At 42.4% G+C, this 15321-nt stretch overlaps 1 protein-coding gene across 4 annotated transcripts in view; it reads left to right on the top strand.

Annotated features, from left to right (window-relative positions):
- Window positions 1-15321, top strand: part of SLC7A9 (solute carrier family 7 member 9) — a 137893-nt gene that overhangs the window by 32128 nt on the left and 90444 nt on the right. Inside the window, exon 1 of one of the 4 annotated variants that reach the window (XM_073605790.1) lies at window positions 5099-5229. The exons of the other annotated variants lie outside the window; for them this stretch is intronic. The gene's annotated coding sequence lies outside the window, so the exon portion shown is untranslated. Of the gene's footprint in view, window positions 1-5098; window positions 5230-15321 lie in introns of those variants that run through there. 4 annotated transcript variants of the gene reach the window in all.

Raw genomic sequence — 15321 nt, forward strand, 5'->3', positions numbered from 1 at the left:
TGATCCTGTCTTCTCTGATCCTCCCCTTCTTCCACTGACTCCAGAACAAGCCCGGATAACACAGAGCCTTTTGGAGTCAGGCTGCACATGCTCAGTTTGGTGTGTATTGCTAGAGAGGTTTTTTTTTTTTTTTTTTTTTTATAGGAGAGTGCATGTGATCAGCACAGGGCCAATCAGCACTGTCCATACAGAGGGTCAGGGGTCATGCATCCTTATAGGACAGCTCAGTGCAGTATGAAAAATCCTCCTACAAGCTATAACCAGGCACTGATAGAAGTCACAAGACTGCTATATACTGCTGATGAGAAAAGGTATTTAGCAGTTTATATTCATTGCATTTCCATGTTCTGTGTACTGTGGGAGACCAAATATAGTGAATGCAGGGTCCTGGGTTTAGTAATACTTTAAGCTTTGACTATAAAATCTGGAAGCTGATTGGTTACTATGCGGAGGTGCACCAGTTTTTGGTAAATCATCCTCTAAGTAATAATTACGATGGATCAGGGGTGAAAAAAAAAACTTTGATGGCCACTTTCTGCTAGTTCTTTCTGTAGCAGCTAGCCATGTCATGTCAACTATGACAGTATAAGGTGTATTTATAGCAAATCGCCCAGGGAAAGTGTGTGATGTAGATTTGTTCTGTGCAAATGAGGCAAAAAAAACAAACAAATGTTATAATCTGTGCTGACTGTATGCTCATCATTGATTTAAAACAGAAAATATCATATTTGTCCACCCGATGGCAGTAAGTACTCTATGAATTCCTTTGATCCTTATTGCCATCTAGTGGCCAAATGAGGCATTTTCTGTTTTATAAATAAGAAAAATAGGAACATCTTTAAATGATAAGTCAGCACAGGAAGGTATCAGCAAAGCCATTTCTGGGAGGATCAACGGGTATTTTTTGCAGTTCTCGAACAGATCTAATGCAACTCTTTCAATGGAATATTTAACAGACCAAAAGGGAGCAAATATGAAAAAAAATATTGTTGGGCTTTACAATTTAAAGTGTTTCTTGACTTCACTTAGTGATCTTTGAGTTAACAAGAGGCTTGTTATTTTAAATGCGTGTTGCAATACCCAAGTGTGTCTTTAGTCATCTTCCTATAGTTTTTGATGGAGCGGGGCAGCCAGGTTAGAACCTCAGTGAGGTATTTATTGTAGTCTGTACCCCCCCCCCCCCCCCCCCCCCGCTGGGTAGATTCACCCCTCTATATTGCAGTCTGTGCCCCCGCTGGGTAGATTCACCCCTCTATATTGCAGTCTGTGCCCCCGCTGGGTAGATTCACCCCTCTATATTGTAGTCTGTGCCCCCACTGGGTGGATTCACCCCTCTATATTGTAGTCTGTGCCCCCACTGGGTGGATTCACCCCTCTATATTGCAGTCTGTGCCCCCGCTGGGTGGATTCACCCCTCTATATTGCAGTCCGTGCCGCAAACTGGGTAGGTTCACCCCTCTATATTGCATTCTGTGCCCTCACTGGGGGGTAGATTCACCCCTCTATATTGCCGTCCGTCCCCCCACTGGGTAGATTCACCCCTCTATATTGCATTCTGTGCCCCCACTGGGTAGATTCACCCAGAATAGGAGGCGAGCGTAAATCTTCCAATAAAAACACCTATTTTGGTGACAAAAGGGCACCTCCCCTCCCTTTTGGAGTGATTTCCTCTCACTTCCTTTTGTATTTCAAGGGCAGGAAGTGAAGGAAAATATTCCCAATGGAGGCAGGACAAAAACTCAATAGGGAATTAACCTTTTCCCTACCAAACTAATGTTTATAAACTGCATGGTAGACAAGTGGTTAAGTCAAGCGCACAGCTGCTGCTGCAGCACTGAGATTGATGCCAGCTTTAACCTCTTAATGCCAGCGCCTCCCAGCCCTTGAAGAGGTTTAAGATGCCAGGAGGCGGGGAGAGGGGCTTAAGAGCACGTGCCATTAAAGGCGGTCACGTGATCCGAAAACTCCGGATCGCTGCGCCGGTAACTGTGGCGGGAGCACGCACCGCGTATGAACAGCAATTCACGCAAACATGTGGCCCCTCGGCTCTAGAGCTGCCCGACCACTTTTACTGGGGTCTGGCAAAGGGGCAGCCCCCCTCCCTGCGTGCAGCGCGTGCGATGGTTCCCAGGCTCTCCTGTTTCTCCAGGGAGCCTAGGACAATGGGAAACCCAGTGAAAGCAGGAGGAACTGGGGTAACATCCATCCCCCCAAACCCTCCTCTGATGAATGATCCCAGAAGCAATGTGTATTACGTCACTTCCTGGGTCACAGCTGCCATTCCTCAGCTAGTATAGCCGGGGATGCAGCTATTCAAACACAGTCTGTGCTGGAATAGTTGCATTGGAGGGCAGGGAAGACATTGGGAGTCTAATAGACCCCAGTATCTCTATAAAGAGGACCTGTCACCTGTCCATGCTATCACATACAAGTCCTTGTTGGCTGCCTTGTGATAGCAACAAAGTTTTAAAAAATGTAAATGTGGGGGAAAAAAATGTAAAGAACCCCGTTCCCCTTGTACGCGCTCCATAAAAAAAAAGCACAGCATAGGGTGTGTATGTAAACATCAGCTGCGCCACACATGTGAGGTATCGCATGCGCAATTTTAAGACTTGACATGTTTGGAATCTATTTAATCTATGCAATTCAATCTTTTATATTTTATCAAAATGTTTGGTGTAATATTTGTTCGCACTAAAATTATTTTAGTGTTTTTTTTTTTTTTTTTACTGAAAGTATGCATTTCAAAGATAAAATGCGTAAAATATCGTGTAACATAAATGGCAACTACCACCATTTTATTCTGCAGTATCTCAGTTTTCAGGAAATATACACTTTTTTTGTGGGGGGGGGGGGCGGTGGGTCACAGTAATTGCTAGCAAAAAAATGCAGGTTATTATGTATGCAAAAAAATTAAAAACTGCCCCAGAAGGCAAGTGGTTAAAGTGACAACTTCCTTTGATCTCCAAAAAGAATCCATAAACATTCACTAGTTAATAGCCTTGTAATCTTTTTTTTCTGGAATCATTTCTTACTTTTCTAGCTTCTTGTAATGTCTTCCCGTGAGCTCCCAAACCTCTCCTTATCCCACTCACTTCTGTTTGTTTAGAATGTGCAGTGCACGTTAGTTATGGTCATGTGCCCTGGTCTATGTAGACTACACATCCCATAGTCTGTAGTCCAGGGGTAGGCAACATTTGAGAGGTAAAGATCTACCTGGACAACATGCATAGCTCCCAACTGTCCCTGATTTGGAGGGACTGTCCCTGATTTGGAGCAATGTCCCTCTGTCCCTCTTTCCACCTCATTTGTCCCTCATTTTGGTCTGATCTGTATAGTTGTATATAAAAATGCACTTTTTATCTTTCAAAAAGTGTTTCCTAGCGCTAAACCTTTCATCCAATTTCTAAACTGCTGCATTTGTACATTTTAGGAGCTAATATAAAGGAATAGTAGTGGTAAAAAAAAAGTCCTTGTGGATTTAATTAACCTTTTTTTTTTTTTTTTTGGTTAATTCTCCTTTAAGGGGGTGTGGCAGGGGGCGTGTCCTATGCCGACATACGTTTGTTAGTAGGTGTTCCTTATTCCCATCTCAAAATGTTGGGAGGTATGCAACATGGTAGAGATCAAAGATCACTGGGGTGCGGATTTCCAGTGTAAGTAGTATGTAGGAAGGCACAACACTGAGCTCAACGCTATCATAGGTGGCAGATGCAGTCCCTGCCCTGCAGCCGCACATAAGCAAAGGGCGTGCTGCGTAGCGGGAAATGCCTTTGCCGGCTAGGATTAGCTATGGCACATCTAATGCTTTGATGCGCAGCTCAGCCAGTTGGGGGTCGGCAAACCAGGGACAGGATCGTGATCTACCTGTCGCCTGCCTGCGGTGGACTGGTCGATCTCGATCTATGGATTTCCAAAACCCCATCATAGTCCATCTCGGGACCGAACAGGAGAGTATGTTCCTACATACAGTGGTGCCATGGAGAATGAATGTAGCCATTCTCTAACAGGAAGTCTGATCACAGCAACAAAAAAAGGAATTTGAAGATTTGGTAAGAGGTAATAATAGTTGAAAATATATATTTATTTATTTTTAACCACTTGCTGACCAGGCCTTTTCTGGAACTTTTTGTTTACAAGTTATATATATCTATATATATAGATATATATCGATATCGATATCGATATAGATGTCGATGTCGATATAGATATCGATATAGATATATATCTAGATAGATAGATAGATAGATACAGTAGATACCAAGCCTCTTTCTGAGATTTGTTGTTTACAAGTTAAAAACATTTTTTTTTTGCTAGAAAACTACTTAGAACCCCCCAAACATTATACCTTTTTCCCTAACACTCTAGAGAATAAAATGGCGGTCGTTGCAATATTTTATGTCACACTGTTTTTGCACAGCGGTCTTTCAAATGCAGTTTTTTGGGGAAAAAAACACTTTATTGAATTAAAGAAACAAAACATTAAAGTTGGCCCAGTTTTTTTTTTTTTTTTTTAGAACATGAAAGATGATGTTACGCCAAGTAAATAGATACCTAACATGTCATGATTTAAAATTGCGCACACTTGTGGAATAGCGACAAACTACGGTATTTAAAAATCTCCATAGGCAACGTTTTAAAATGTTTAGAGTTCGAGGAGTTCCAGTGCTAGAATTATTGCTCTCTCTCTAACGGTCCTGGCGATATCTCACGTGTATAAAAATATATTTAGAAATATATGAAATCCCGCACTTATGGAGAGGAAACCGTGAGGAAGAACTGCTGCCTCTACCAATATATCCACCTAAGTGGAAATATAGAATGAATAAAAAGTAAAAGGGTAGAAATGGCGCTGTTCTAGGGTGAAATGTCTCGCACCCCTGGCATGTGATGAGTCCCTAAACTTGAAATCAACCTATTGAGTGGATCTCTGTTTTCTAATGTGATAACTGTGCTGGTGATATTTAGTCTTCTCTAATGTTTTTGGAGCTCACCTTCTTACACAATCACTATTGGTTCCTGGCGCCAACACACTACATATATACTGCCATGGATTGGCGGCAGGAAAGGAAAATTACACAATAAAGGGCAAGCTGAAAGGAGATTATTTTATTCCCTAAACCGCAAACACGGAAACAACCAGCTGAAGCAGGACCAGGTTTTTCGGTGTGCTACACAGTGGCAAATACTGTGACGGCGTAATACCTCCGCGTGGGGTGAATGGTTCCGGTGAGTGCATTTCTTATGGGGCACCTCCTAAGAAGCACAGAATACAGTTTTTGAAGAGCACCTGTCACTTTTATTTTATTTTATTAACTTCATGATATATGGACTTTTAGCACACTAGCACTTTCTCCAGTATCCACTAGAGGGCATCACGAGAGGATATCGGTGTTTTGTTTGTATAATGGCACTGTCATTTCTGCACGATATTTATATCTTTTAATATCACACCAGACTGTTGCATTAGAATCGTGATTTTTTTTTAATACAAGGATTGCACTAATTATTGGTTTGGCTGTTTGTACATCTGCATCCCAGCAGTGTTGCACTAGAGTGTTGCAATAGTACCCAGACCATTTGTATATTACCACGACCAGCCGCCGCAGTTGTATTGCGGCAACATGGCTCGGCTGCACGAATCGCCGTCATGTTACATCGGTTCATATCTTGTCCACTGCTCGCCCACGGAGCTGATGCGAGTGCTCGGCGGTCGCGATCACCGCCAGGCTCCTGCGATCGTTCGGGGCACACGGAGAACCGGGATCTGTGTGTGTAAACACACAGTTTCCGGTTCTCTGAGGGGAGAAGTGACAGATCGTCTGTTCATACGGAGTATAAACAGCGATCTGTCATCTCCCCTACACAGTCCACTCCCCCCTTCAGTTAGAACACACACTAGGGAACACATTAACCCCCTTGATTGCCCCCTAGTGTTAACCCCTTCACTGCCAGTGACATTTTTACAGTAATCAATGCATTTTCATAGCACTGATCGCTGTATTAATGCCAATGGTCCCAAAAGTGTGTCAAAATTGTCCGACGTGTCCGCCATAATGTCGCAGTCCCGATAAAAATCGCAGATCGCCGCCATTACTAGTAAAAAAATATATATTTTGTAGACGTTATAATTTTTGCACAAACCAATCAATATACGCTTATTGCAATTTTTTTTTTTTTATTTTACCAAAAAGTTATTTATTTTACACGGCCCCTTTATTTTTTGATCACTTTTATTCCTATTACAAGGGATGTAAACATCCCTTGTAATAGAAATAAGCATGACAGGTCCTCTTTATTGAGAGAGCTGGGGTCAAAAAGACCCCAGCTCTCTCATTTACCTTTAAAAGCAAAATTTATTTTTTGTTGACACTTTGACTTTAAAAAAAAAATTAAAAAATTCTTTAAGCCCGAGGACCGGAAGGGACGCCGGAGGCCATTCCAGTCCTCCAAGGGCATAGAGTTGAGTGGGGGCCATCTTGCCCTCACTTGACATTTTTGTCCATTCAGCCATTGGATTGCTTCCCGGTTTACCGACAACTCTGGTTATCCTGGAAACGACCGAAAAGTGGCAGGGGGGGGGGGGGGGGGGCGGGTTGGCGCACCTCTTGCTGCCTGCAAAAGTGATCCAGTGGTGAATCCGCCACCGGGATCACTTTTATCTGACGCCGATTCGCCCACAAAACCGCTAGCTGCTGCCATAACCCCGGTATTAAACATCAAAATATTATTATTATTATTATTATTATTATTATTATTATTATTATACAGGATTTATATAGCACCAACAGTTTACACAGAGCTAGACAATACAGTTATAATACAATAAAATACAAGAGTATTAAGAGGGCCCTGCTCAGAAGAGCTTACAATCTAATAGATAATGACATAAATGAGCTGTGGACGGTCGGCAGAGCTTAGTTTCACTTTAAAGCCCTGATGGCCAACCTGTGGCCCTTTGGAATATGATGTTGTGGCCCTCGGACATCAGCAGTTTGTAGTGGGGACATTTTATTAGGGTAATAGAATTGAGCACTACATCTTATGTGTTTTCAGTTTCGTATTGTCTTCTGCAGCATATCTCCAGCCAGCAATGTATCCTGAACTCACTCTCTGACCCTCATTTCCTCCATTAGGTAGCAGTTTCTGACAGTCCTCTCAAGCATTACATATATTCAACAATATGTGCAGGAGCACATCCACTACTTTAAAGTGACAAACAAGATTTTTTCTTTTTTGGGAGAAAGGAAGTTCCTATCTTTGCCACTGGGGGGAGCACTGCGACCTGTTCGTCCCTACAGTCCCAAGGCTGGAAATAGTTGGCTTGCTGTTTTTTTTTTCCTCTTTTAACCATTTCACAATCCTGGCATAACTATAAAAAGCACGTTCAAAGGTCAAGTTCATTTTCAGTTGTCAGTTCAACATTTTTACTGACTGCTTTTTTTTTTTTTTTTTTGCACATGTCACTGTAACTCTTTTCCTAAAAAGTTGAAAAATGTGCCAAAACGTATGAGCCCATTCACACCTCCTCTGTGCATGTGTATGTGGTCTTAAAGCGGACTTTCAGTCATTTTTCATCTTTCCATCGATTAAATCTTCTGCTCTTGTTGTTTTATCCTTGGATAGTAAAACTTTTTTTTTTTTTCTGCCGGTAAATACCTTTTACAGCAAACACTGAACCTGAGCTTATGATTCCAACCTCTATATCATTAATAAAAAAATTGAACAGCACTGGCTCCAAGAAAGAACCCTGGGGCCCACCACTCACAACTTTAGATTATTCGGAGAATGAGTCCAGTTTCCTATCCATGTACATATAGTATCATCAACTCCAACAGACCTTATTTTATAGATTAAACATTTGAGATACAGTATCAAATGCCTTAGATAAACTTCGTCTACCGGATTTCCACCACCCAAATTCTCACTTACTTCCTCAAAGGGAAATAACAAGCTGGTCTAACAAGATTGGTCCTTCAAAATTCCATGCTGGTTGTCCCTTAGGTTACCTTTATCACAGACAAACGTCTGTATAGGGTTCTTTATTATTCCCCCAAATGCCTTACATACTATTGATGTTAGGCTGACTGGTTTGTAGTTTCCTGGTATACATCTCAATCCCTTTTTGTAAATTAGTCCCACAATTGGTACCATTCCAGTCAGGAGGGTGTCTTTAAAAATTACAAATAGAACCCTATGTAATGTACAGTGGGGACGGAAAGTATTCAGACCCCCTTAAATTTTTCATTCTTTGTTATATTGCAGCCATTTACTAAAATCATTTAAGTTCATTTTTTTTTCCTCATTAATGTACACACAGCACCCCATATTGACAGAAAAACACAGAATTGTTGACATTTTTGCAGATTTATTAAAAAAGAAAAACTGAAATATCACATGGTCCTAAGTATTCAGACCCTTAGCTGTGTCACACATATATTTAACTCGGGTGCTGTCCATTTCTTCTGATCATCCTTGAGATAGTTCTACACCTTCATTTGAGTCCAGCTGTGTTTGATTATACTGATTGGACTTGATTAGGAAGGCCACACACCTGTCTATATAAGACCTTACAGCTCACAGTGCATGTCAGAGCAAATGAGAATCATGAGGTCAAAGGAACTGCCCGAACAGCTCAGAGACAGAATTGTGGCAAGGCACAGATCTGGCCAAGGTTACAAAAAATTTCTGCTGCACTTAAGGTTCCTAAGAGAACAGTGGCCTCCATAATCCTTAAATGGAAGACGTTTGGGGCGACCAGAACCCTTCCTAGAGCTGGCTGTCCGGCCAAACTGAGCTATCGGGGGAGAAGAGCCTTGGTGAGAGAGGTAAAGAAGAACCCAAAGATCACTGTGGCTGAGCTCCAGAGATGCAGTCGAGAGATGGGAGAAAGTTGTAGAAAGTCAACCATCACGGCAGCTCTCCACCAGTCAGGGCTTTATGGCAGAGTGGCCCGACGGAAGCCTCTCCTCAGTGCAAGACACATGAAAGCCGCATGGAGTTTGCTAAAAAACACCTGAAGGACTCCAAGATGGTGAGAAATAAGATTCTCTGGTCTGATGAGACCAAGATAGAACTTTTTGGCCTTAATTCTAAGCGGTATGTGTGGAGAAAACCAGGCACTGCTCATCACCTGTCCAATACAGTCCCAACAGTGAAGCATGGCGGTGGCAGCATCATGCTGTGGGGGTGTTTTTCAGCTGCAGGGACAGTACGACTGGTTGCAATCGAGAGAAAGATGAATGCGGCCAAGTACAGGGATATCCTGGACGAAAACCCTTTCCAGAGTGCTCGGGACCTCAGACTGGGCCGAAGGTTTACCTTCCAACAAGACAATGACCCTAAGCCAGTGGTGTCCAAACTATGGCCCTCCAGTTGTTAAGGAACTACAACTCCCACCATGCCTAGTCATGTCTGTGAATGTCAGAGTTTTACAATGCCTCATGGGAAGTGTAGTTCCGCAACAGCTGGAGGGCCGTAGTTTGGACATCCCTGCCCTAAGCACACAGCTAAAATAACGAAGGAGTGGCTTCACAACAACTCTGTGACTGTTCTTGAATGGCCCAGCCAGAGCCCTGACTTAAACCCAATTGAGCATCTCTGGAGAGACCTAAAAATGGACGTCCACCAATGTTTACCATCCAACCTGACAGAACTGGAGAGGATCTGCAAGGAGGAATGGCAGAGGATCCCCAAATCCAGGTGTGAAAAACTTGTTGCATCTTTCCCAAAAAGACTCATGGCTGTATTAGATCAAAAGGGGGCTTCTACTAAATACTGAGCAAAGGGTCTGAATACTTAGGACCATGTGATATTTCAGTTTTTCTTTTTTAATAAATCTGCAAAAATGTCAACAATTCTGTGTTTTTTCTGTCAATATGGGGTGCTGTGTGTACATTAATAAGGAAAAAAATGAACTTAAATGATTTTAGCAAATGGCTGCAATATAAGAGTGAAAAATGTAAGGGGGTCTGAATACTTTCCGTCCCCACTGTATGTTTGAGACCTCCGGTCCCCTCCCTTTTTTTTTTTTTAACATGACTGTATGGCATTCTGTTGTTACAAATAGCAGCTTGGCTATAACCTGAGCTAGGTTGCCTAAAGACTTGCGGGTGTAAGCCACTTAGACATGGTGATTTTTTTACATTACCTTTCTCTGGTCTCTTTTATATCTGGTTTTCAGTTAACCACAGCTTTCCAATCTCAGGTTATATCAGCTCATCATGAAGCCGAGCCTTAATGCAGGGAAAATTGCATGTATAGGATAGTCAAAAAAATGTTTTTATTATCTGGAGGAATGAAGTCGGGGTCGGTGTGTAATAGAGTCAAGTTCAGAGTGAAAGAGCAGAGAATTTGTTACGCAAAGTGTTAGTAAACCCGGGAGCCTGCATTCACTATATCTGGTCTCCCACAGTATACATAACAAGGAATTGCAATTATTTTTGTAAATATAAACTGCTAAATCGTCAGAAACCATGAAATCAGGTCGAGACAGAAGTACAGTTAAATCACACTTGTTTAATAATAAAAGTAAAAAGAACAAATGTAGTCAAAACATGGCCAAACTTCAGTAACCCGAACTGATAGTCAGCCAAGCCAGAAGTCAGGGATCAATGTAGTGGAACAGCAAGCAGGATCTGGAGCCAGAAGGGATGTCAGCAAAGCAAGTCTTTAAACAGGAATGCAGGAGAATGTCTCTGTGATGTTGACCAAGGTGAAGGCAGAGCTCCTCTGGACTGGACGGTTTAAGTAGGCAGGACTGACGAGCAGGATATCATCAACAGCTGAGTCACTGTGGAGAGATAGGAGCTGGCAATTAGCCGACAGCTGAGCGGCCAGCTCAGAGAAGGAAGGGATGAGCCCAGTCCTGACATAAATGCATTTTCTCATCAACAGTATATAGCAGTCTTGTGACTTCTATCAGTGTCTGGTTAAAGATTGTAGGAGGATTATTCATTCTCCTCCGACTGGCCTTTGAGGCTGCAGGACCCCTGACCCTCTGTCTGGACAGTGCTGATTGGCCCTCTGCTGACCACATGCACTCTCCCAAGAAAAGAAAAAAAAATAAACTCTCTGGCAATACACACCAAACTGAGCATGTGCAGAGTTACCCCCAAAGCTCTCTACTATCAGATGGCTTGGGGACAGTGAAAGAAGGGGAGGATCAGAGAAGCTTTTTTTTACACAATACAGAGGATTAACCTCTTAGGTTCCACAGAGAGTATAACAAGCATGCTTCTGTGTGAATCTATATTCTCTGCAGCTATGGATATTTTCACTTATATGACAATCAGGAACTTTACACCCACGTACGCAGAAAATTTGTTATACAAGTTCAAAGTGCAGTGGGTTCCTCTGCTGCTTACCATATTCTGGCAGCTTCTATCCGAAAGTCTCTCCAAGGTTTTGTGCTGTCTTGTTTGCTGGTGGACCTTGCAGTTGGTGACTACACCCCTCTTGTAATGCGGGAAATGGCTATTCCTGTGCACCAATGACCCGCTCATACAAAGTCGGAGCACCAATTCCTCCCGAATGTCCCACGCCCAGCCAACGCTCTTCATAGCTGTGGTTTCATTCAATGCCCTTCTATGCATCACACAGTTTTTGAAACCCTGTATAATTTATCTACTTTTCAATCCACCTATTAATAATTTTTTTCGATTAATTCAGCGGTTAAAGAATGCATTAGCGATTAACCCCTCAATATTTTGATCTGTGTGCCCAAAATTGCGTTTGGACTTTTAGGTCCCTAGAAATATCCCTGCATTAAAGAGTAACTCCACTTTTGTTGAGAGAAAAGAAAAAAAAAATCCCCCCTCTGGGTGCTCAATGTACATTACAAGGATTTTGACAAACTTTTTGTTGCAGATTTCTACCTTTTTGTTATGCCGCGTACACACGGTCGGACTTTTTGTCTACAAAAGTCCGACAGACTTTCGACGGACTTTAGACGGATTTTTGGCAGACTTTCTTACGAACGGACTTGCCTACATACGATCACACAAAAGTCCGACGGATTCGTACGTGATGGCGTACACCGGACTAAAATAAGGAAGTTGATAGCCAGTAGCCAATAGCTGCCCTAGCGTCGGTTTTTGCCCATCGGACTAACACACAGACGAGCGGATTTCTTGGTCCGGCGTGGTTACGACGTAAAGATTTGAAGCATGTTTCAAATCTAAAGTCTGTCAGATTTGCGGCTGGAAAAGTCCGCTGAAAGTCCGGGGAAGCCCACACACGATCGGATTGTCAGCCAGCTTTAGTCCGTCGGACTTTTGTAGACGAAAAGTCCGACCGTGTGTACGCGGCATTATTCTGAAGAAATACCTGTTTGTCTGTGTGCAGAATGAATGTGTATGGGAGCCTTTTATAGGTTGGCTGCTGCACTTGCAGATTTCTAATGAGGAAAGTTGCAGGGTCTGCATCCCTTTAGACATGATTTCTCTTTGGGAGTATCTCACCAAAAATGAAATTTTTGTTGCAGCGGAGGCCTATAATCTGACTTGTGTCTTAGTACAGACTTCTGGGAAAATCATTGAGCCAGTCACACTAACAGGAAATGACTTTTTTTAAGGGGGCGTTCTGTACACCATCTGTTTATAGAACGCCTCCAAGCTGCCATATTGCATTTTACAGAAAAGTACAGCACTGCGGATTAACCACTTCAGCCCCAGAAGTATTTACCCCCCTTACTGACCAGAGCACTTTTTGCGAATCGGCACTGCGTGGCTTTCACTGACAATTGCGCGGTCGTGTGACGTGGCTCCCAAACAAAATTGATGTCCTTTTTTCCCCACAAATAGAGCTTTCTTTTGGTGATATTTGATCACCTCTGCATTTTTTTATTTCTTGCTCTATAAACAAAAAAATAGCGACAATTTTGGAAAAATAAAATAAAAATGATGTGTGTGTCTGTGTATATGTGTATACAGTATCTCACGAAAGTGAGTACACCCCTCACATTTCTGTAAATATTTTCTTCTATCTTTTCATGTGACAACACTGAAGAAATGACACTTGTCTACAATGTAAAGTAGTGAGTGTACAGCTTGTATAACAGTGTAAATTTGCTGTCCCCTCAAAATAACTCAACACACAGCCATTAATGTCTAAACCGCTGGCAACAAAAGTCAGTACACCCCTAAGTGAAAATGTCCAAATTGGGCCCAATTAGCCATTTTCCCTCCCTGGTGTCATGTGACTCGTAAGTGTTACAAGGTCTCAGGTGTGAATGGAGGGCAGGTGTGTTAAATTTGGTGTTATCGCTCTCACTCTCTCATACTGGTCACTGGAAGTTCAACATGGCACCTCATGGCAAAGAACTCTCTGAGGATCTGAAAAAAAGAATGGATCATTACACGTGTTCAGCGAGTGATAAAACACATCAGACATTAATGTGTTATCTAAAGAATAGTACAGTAAAACCTTGGATTGCGAGCATAATTTGTTCCAGAAACATGCTTGTAATCCAAAGCACTTGTATATCAAAGCGTTTTTTTTACAGGGCATAAAAGAGAAGAGAGGCGCCTCTAAGTGTAGCAATAAGTTCCTAAATGTTGTCCCTTCATTAAATGTAACCATATTCCTACACTTAGAGGCGCCTCTCTTTTCTTTTATACTCAGTTATGACATGACGCTACTCCTATATCAAGACATTACTTGTATATCAAGGCAATGTTTATTAAAACATTTTGCTTGTCTTACAAAACGCTCTCAAACCAAGGTTTTGCTGTATTTACAAGCAGTAACAAGAATACTTTGTGATCAGCTGGTTTACATATAGTTACATAGTAGTTGAGGTTGAAAAAAGACACAAGTCCATCAAGTCCAACCTATGTGTGTGATTATGTGTCAGTATTACATTGTATATCCCTGTATGTTGTGGTCATTCAGATTCTTATCTAATAGTTTCTTGAAGCTATCAATGCCTCCTGCTGAGACCACCGCCTGTGGAAGGGAATTCCACATCCTTGCCGCTCTTACAGTAAAGAACCCTCTACGTAGTTTAAGGTTAAACCTCTTTTCTTCTAATTTTAATGAGTGGCCACGTGTCTTGTTAAACTCCCTACTGCGAAAAAGTTTTATCCCTATTGTGGGGTCACCAGTACGGTATTTGTACATTGAAATCATATCCCCTCTCAAACATCTCTTCTCCAGAGAGAATAAGTTCAGTGCTCGCAACCTTTCCTCATAACTAATATCCTCCAGACCCTTTATTAGCTTTGTTGCCCTTCTTTGTACTCGCTCCATTTCCAGTACATCCTTCCTGAGGACTGGTGCCCAGAACTGGACATCATACTCCAGGTGCGGCCGGACCAGAGTCTTGTAGAGTGGGAGAATTATCGTTTTATCTCTGGAATTAATCCCCTTTTTAATGCCAATATTCTGTTTGCTTTGTTAGCAGCAGCTTGGCATTGCATGCCATTGCTGAGCCTATCATCTATACATAAGCCAGTAATTGCCACTGTCAAAGTCCTATGTATAAACCAGCTGATCACAAAGTATTCTTGTTACTGCTTGTAAATACTATGCTTTAGATAACACATTAATGTCTGTTAGTGTTTTACCACTCGCTGAACACGTGTAATGATCCATTACAGACTCAGAAGGGGGGATGGGAAAGGTTGGTGGTCACCAGCTGGAATATGTAAAAAAGGTGGTGAAAAAGGAGAGAATCAGTCACATCTGAACTTACAAAAGAATCTGAATATACACTTTATTACCAAAAGTATTGGGACGCCTGCCCCAAAACATGAAGTTTAATGGCATCCCAGTCTTAGTCCGTAGGGTTGGATATTGAGTTGGCCCATCCTTTGCAGCTATAACAGCTTCAACTCTTCTGGGAAGGCCGTCCACAAGGTTTAGGAGTGTGTCTATGGGAATGTTTGACCATTCTTCCAGGAGCGCATATGTGAGGTCAGGCACTGATGTTGGATGAGAAGGCCTGGCTCGCAGTCTCCGCTCTAATTCATCCCAAAGGTATTCTATCGGGTTGAGGTCAGGACTCTGTGCAGACCAGTCAAGTTCCCCCACCCCAAACTCGCTCATCCATGTTTTTATGGACCTTGCTTTGTGCACTGGTGCGCAGTCATGGTGGAACAGGAAGAGGTCATCCCCAAACTGTTCCCACAAAGTTGGGGGCATGAAATTGTCCAAAATGTCTTGGTATGCTGATGCCTTAAGAGTTCCCTTCACTGGAACTAAGGGGCTAAGTCCAATTCCTAAAAAACAACCCCACACCATAATCCCCCCTTCCCCAAATGATATGGACCAAAGCAAGGTCCATAAAGACAAGGATGAGCGAGTTTGGGGTGGAGGAAC

This window comes from Aquarana catesbeiana, linkage group LG11 (assembly GCF_042186555.1).
Source record: "Aquarana catesbeiana isolate 2022-GZ linkage group LG11, ASM4218655v1, whole genome shotgun sequence".
In the NCBI taxonomy this organism is placed as follows: Eukaryota; Metazoa; Chordata; class Amphibia; order Anura; family Ranidae; genus Aquarana; species Aquarana catesbeiana.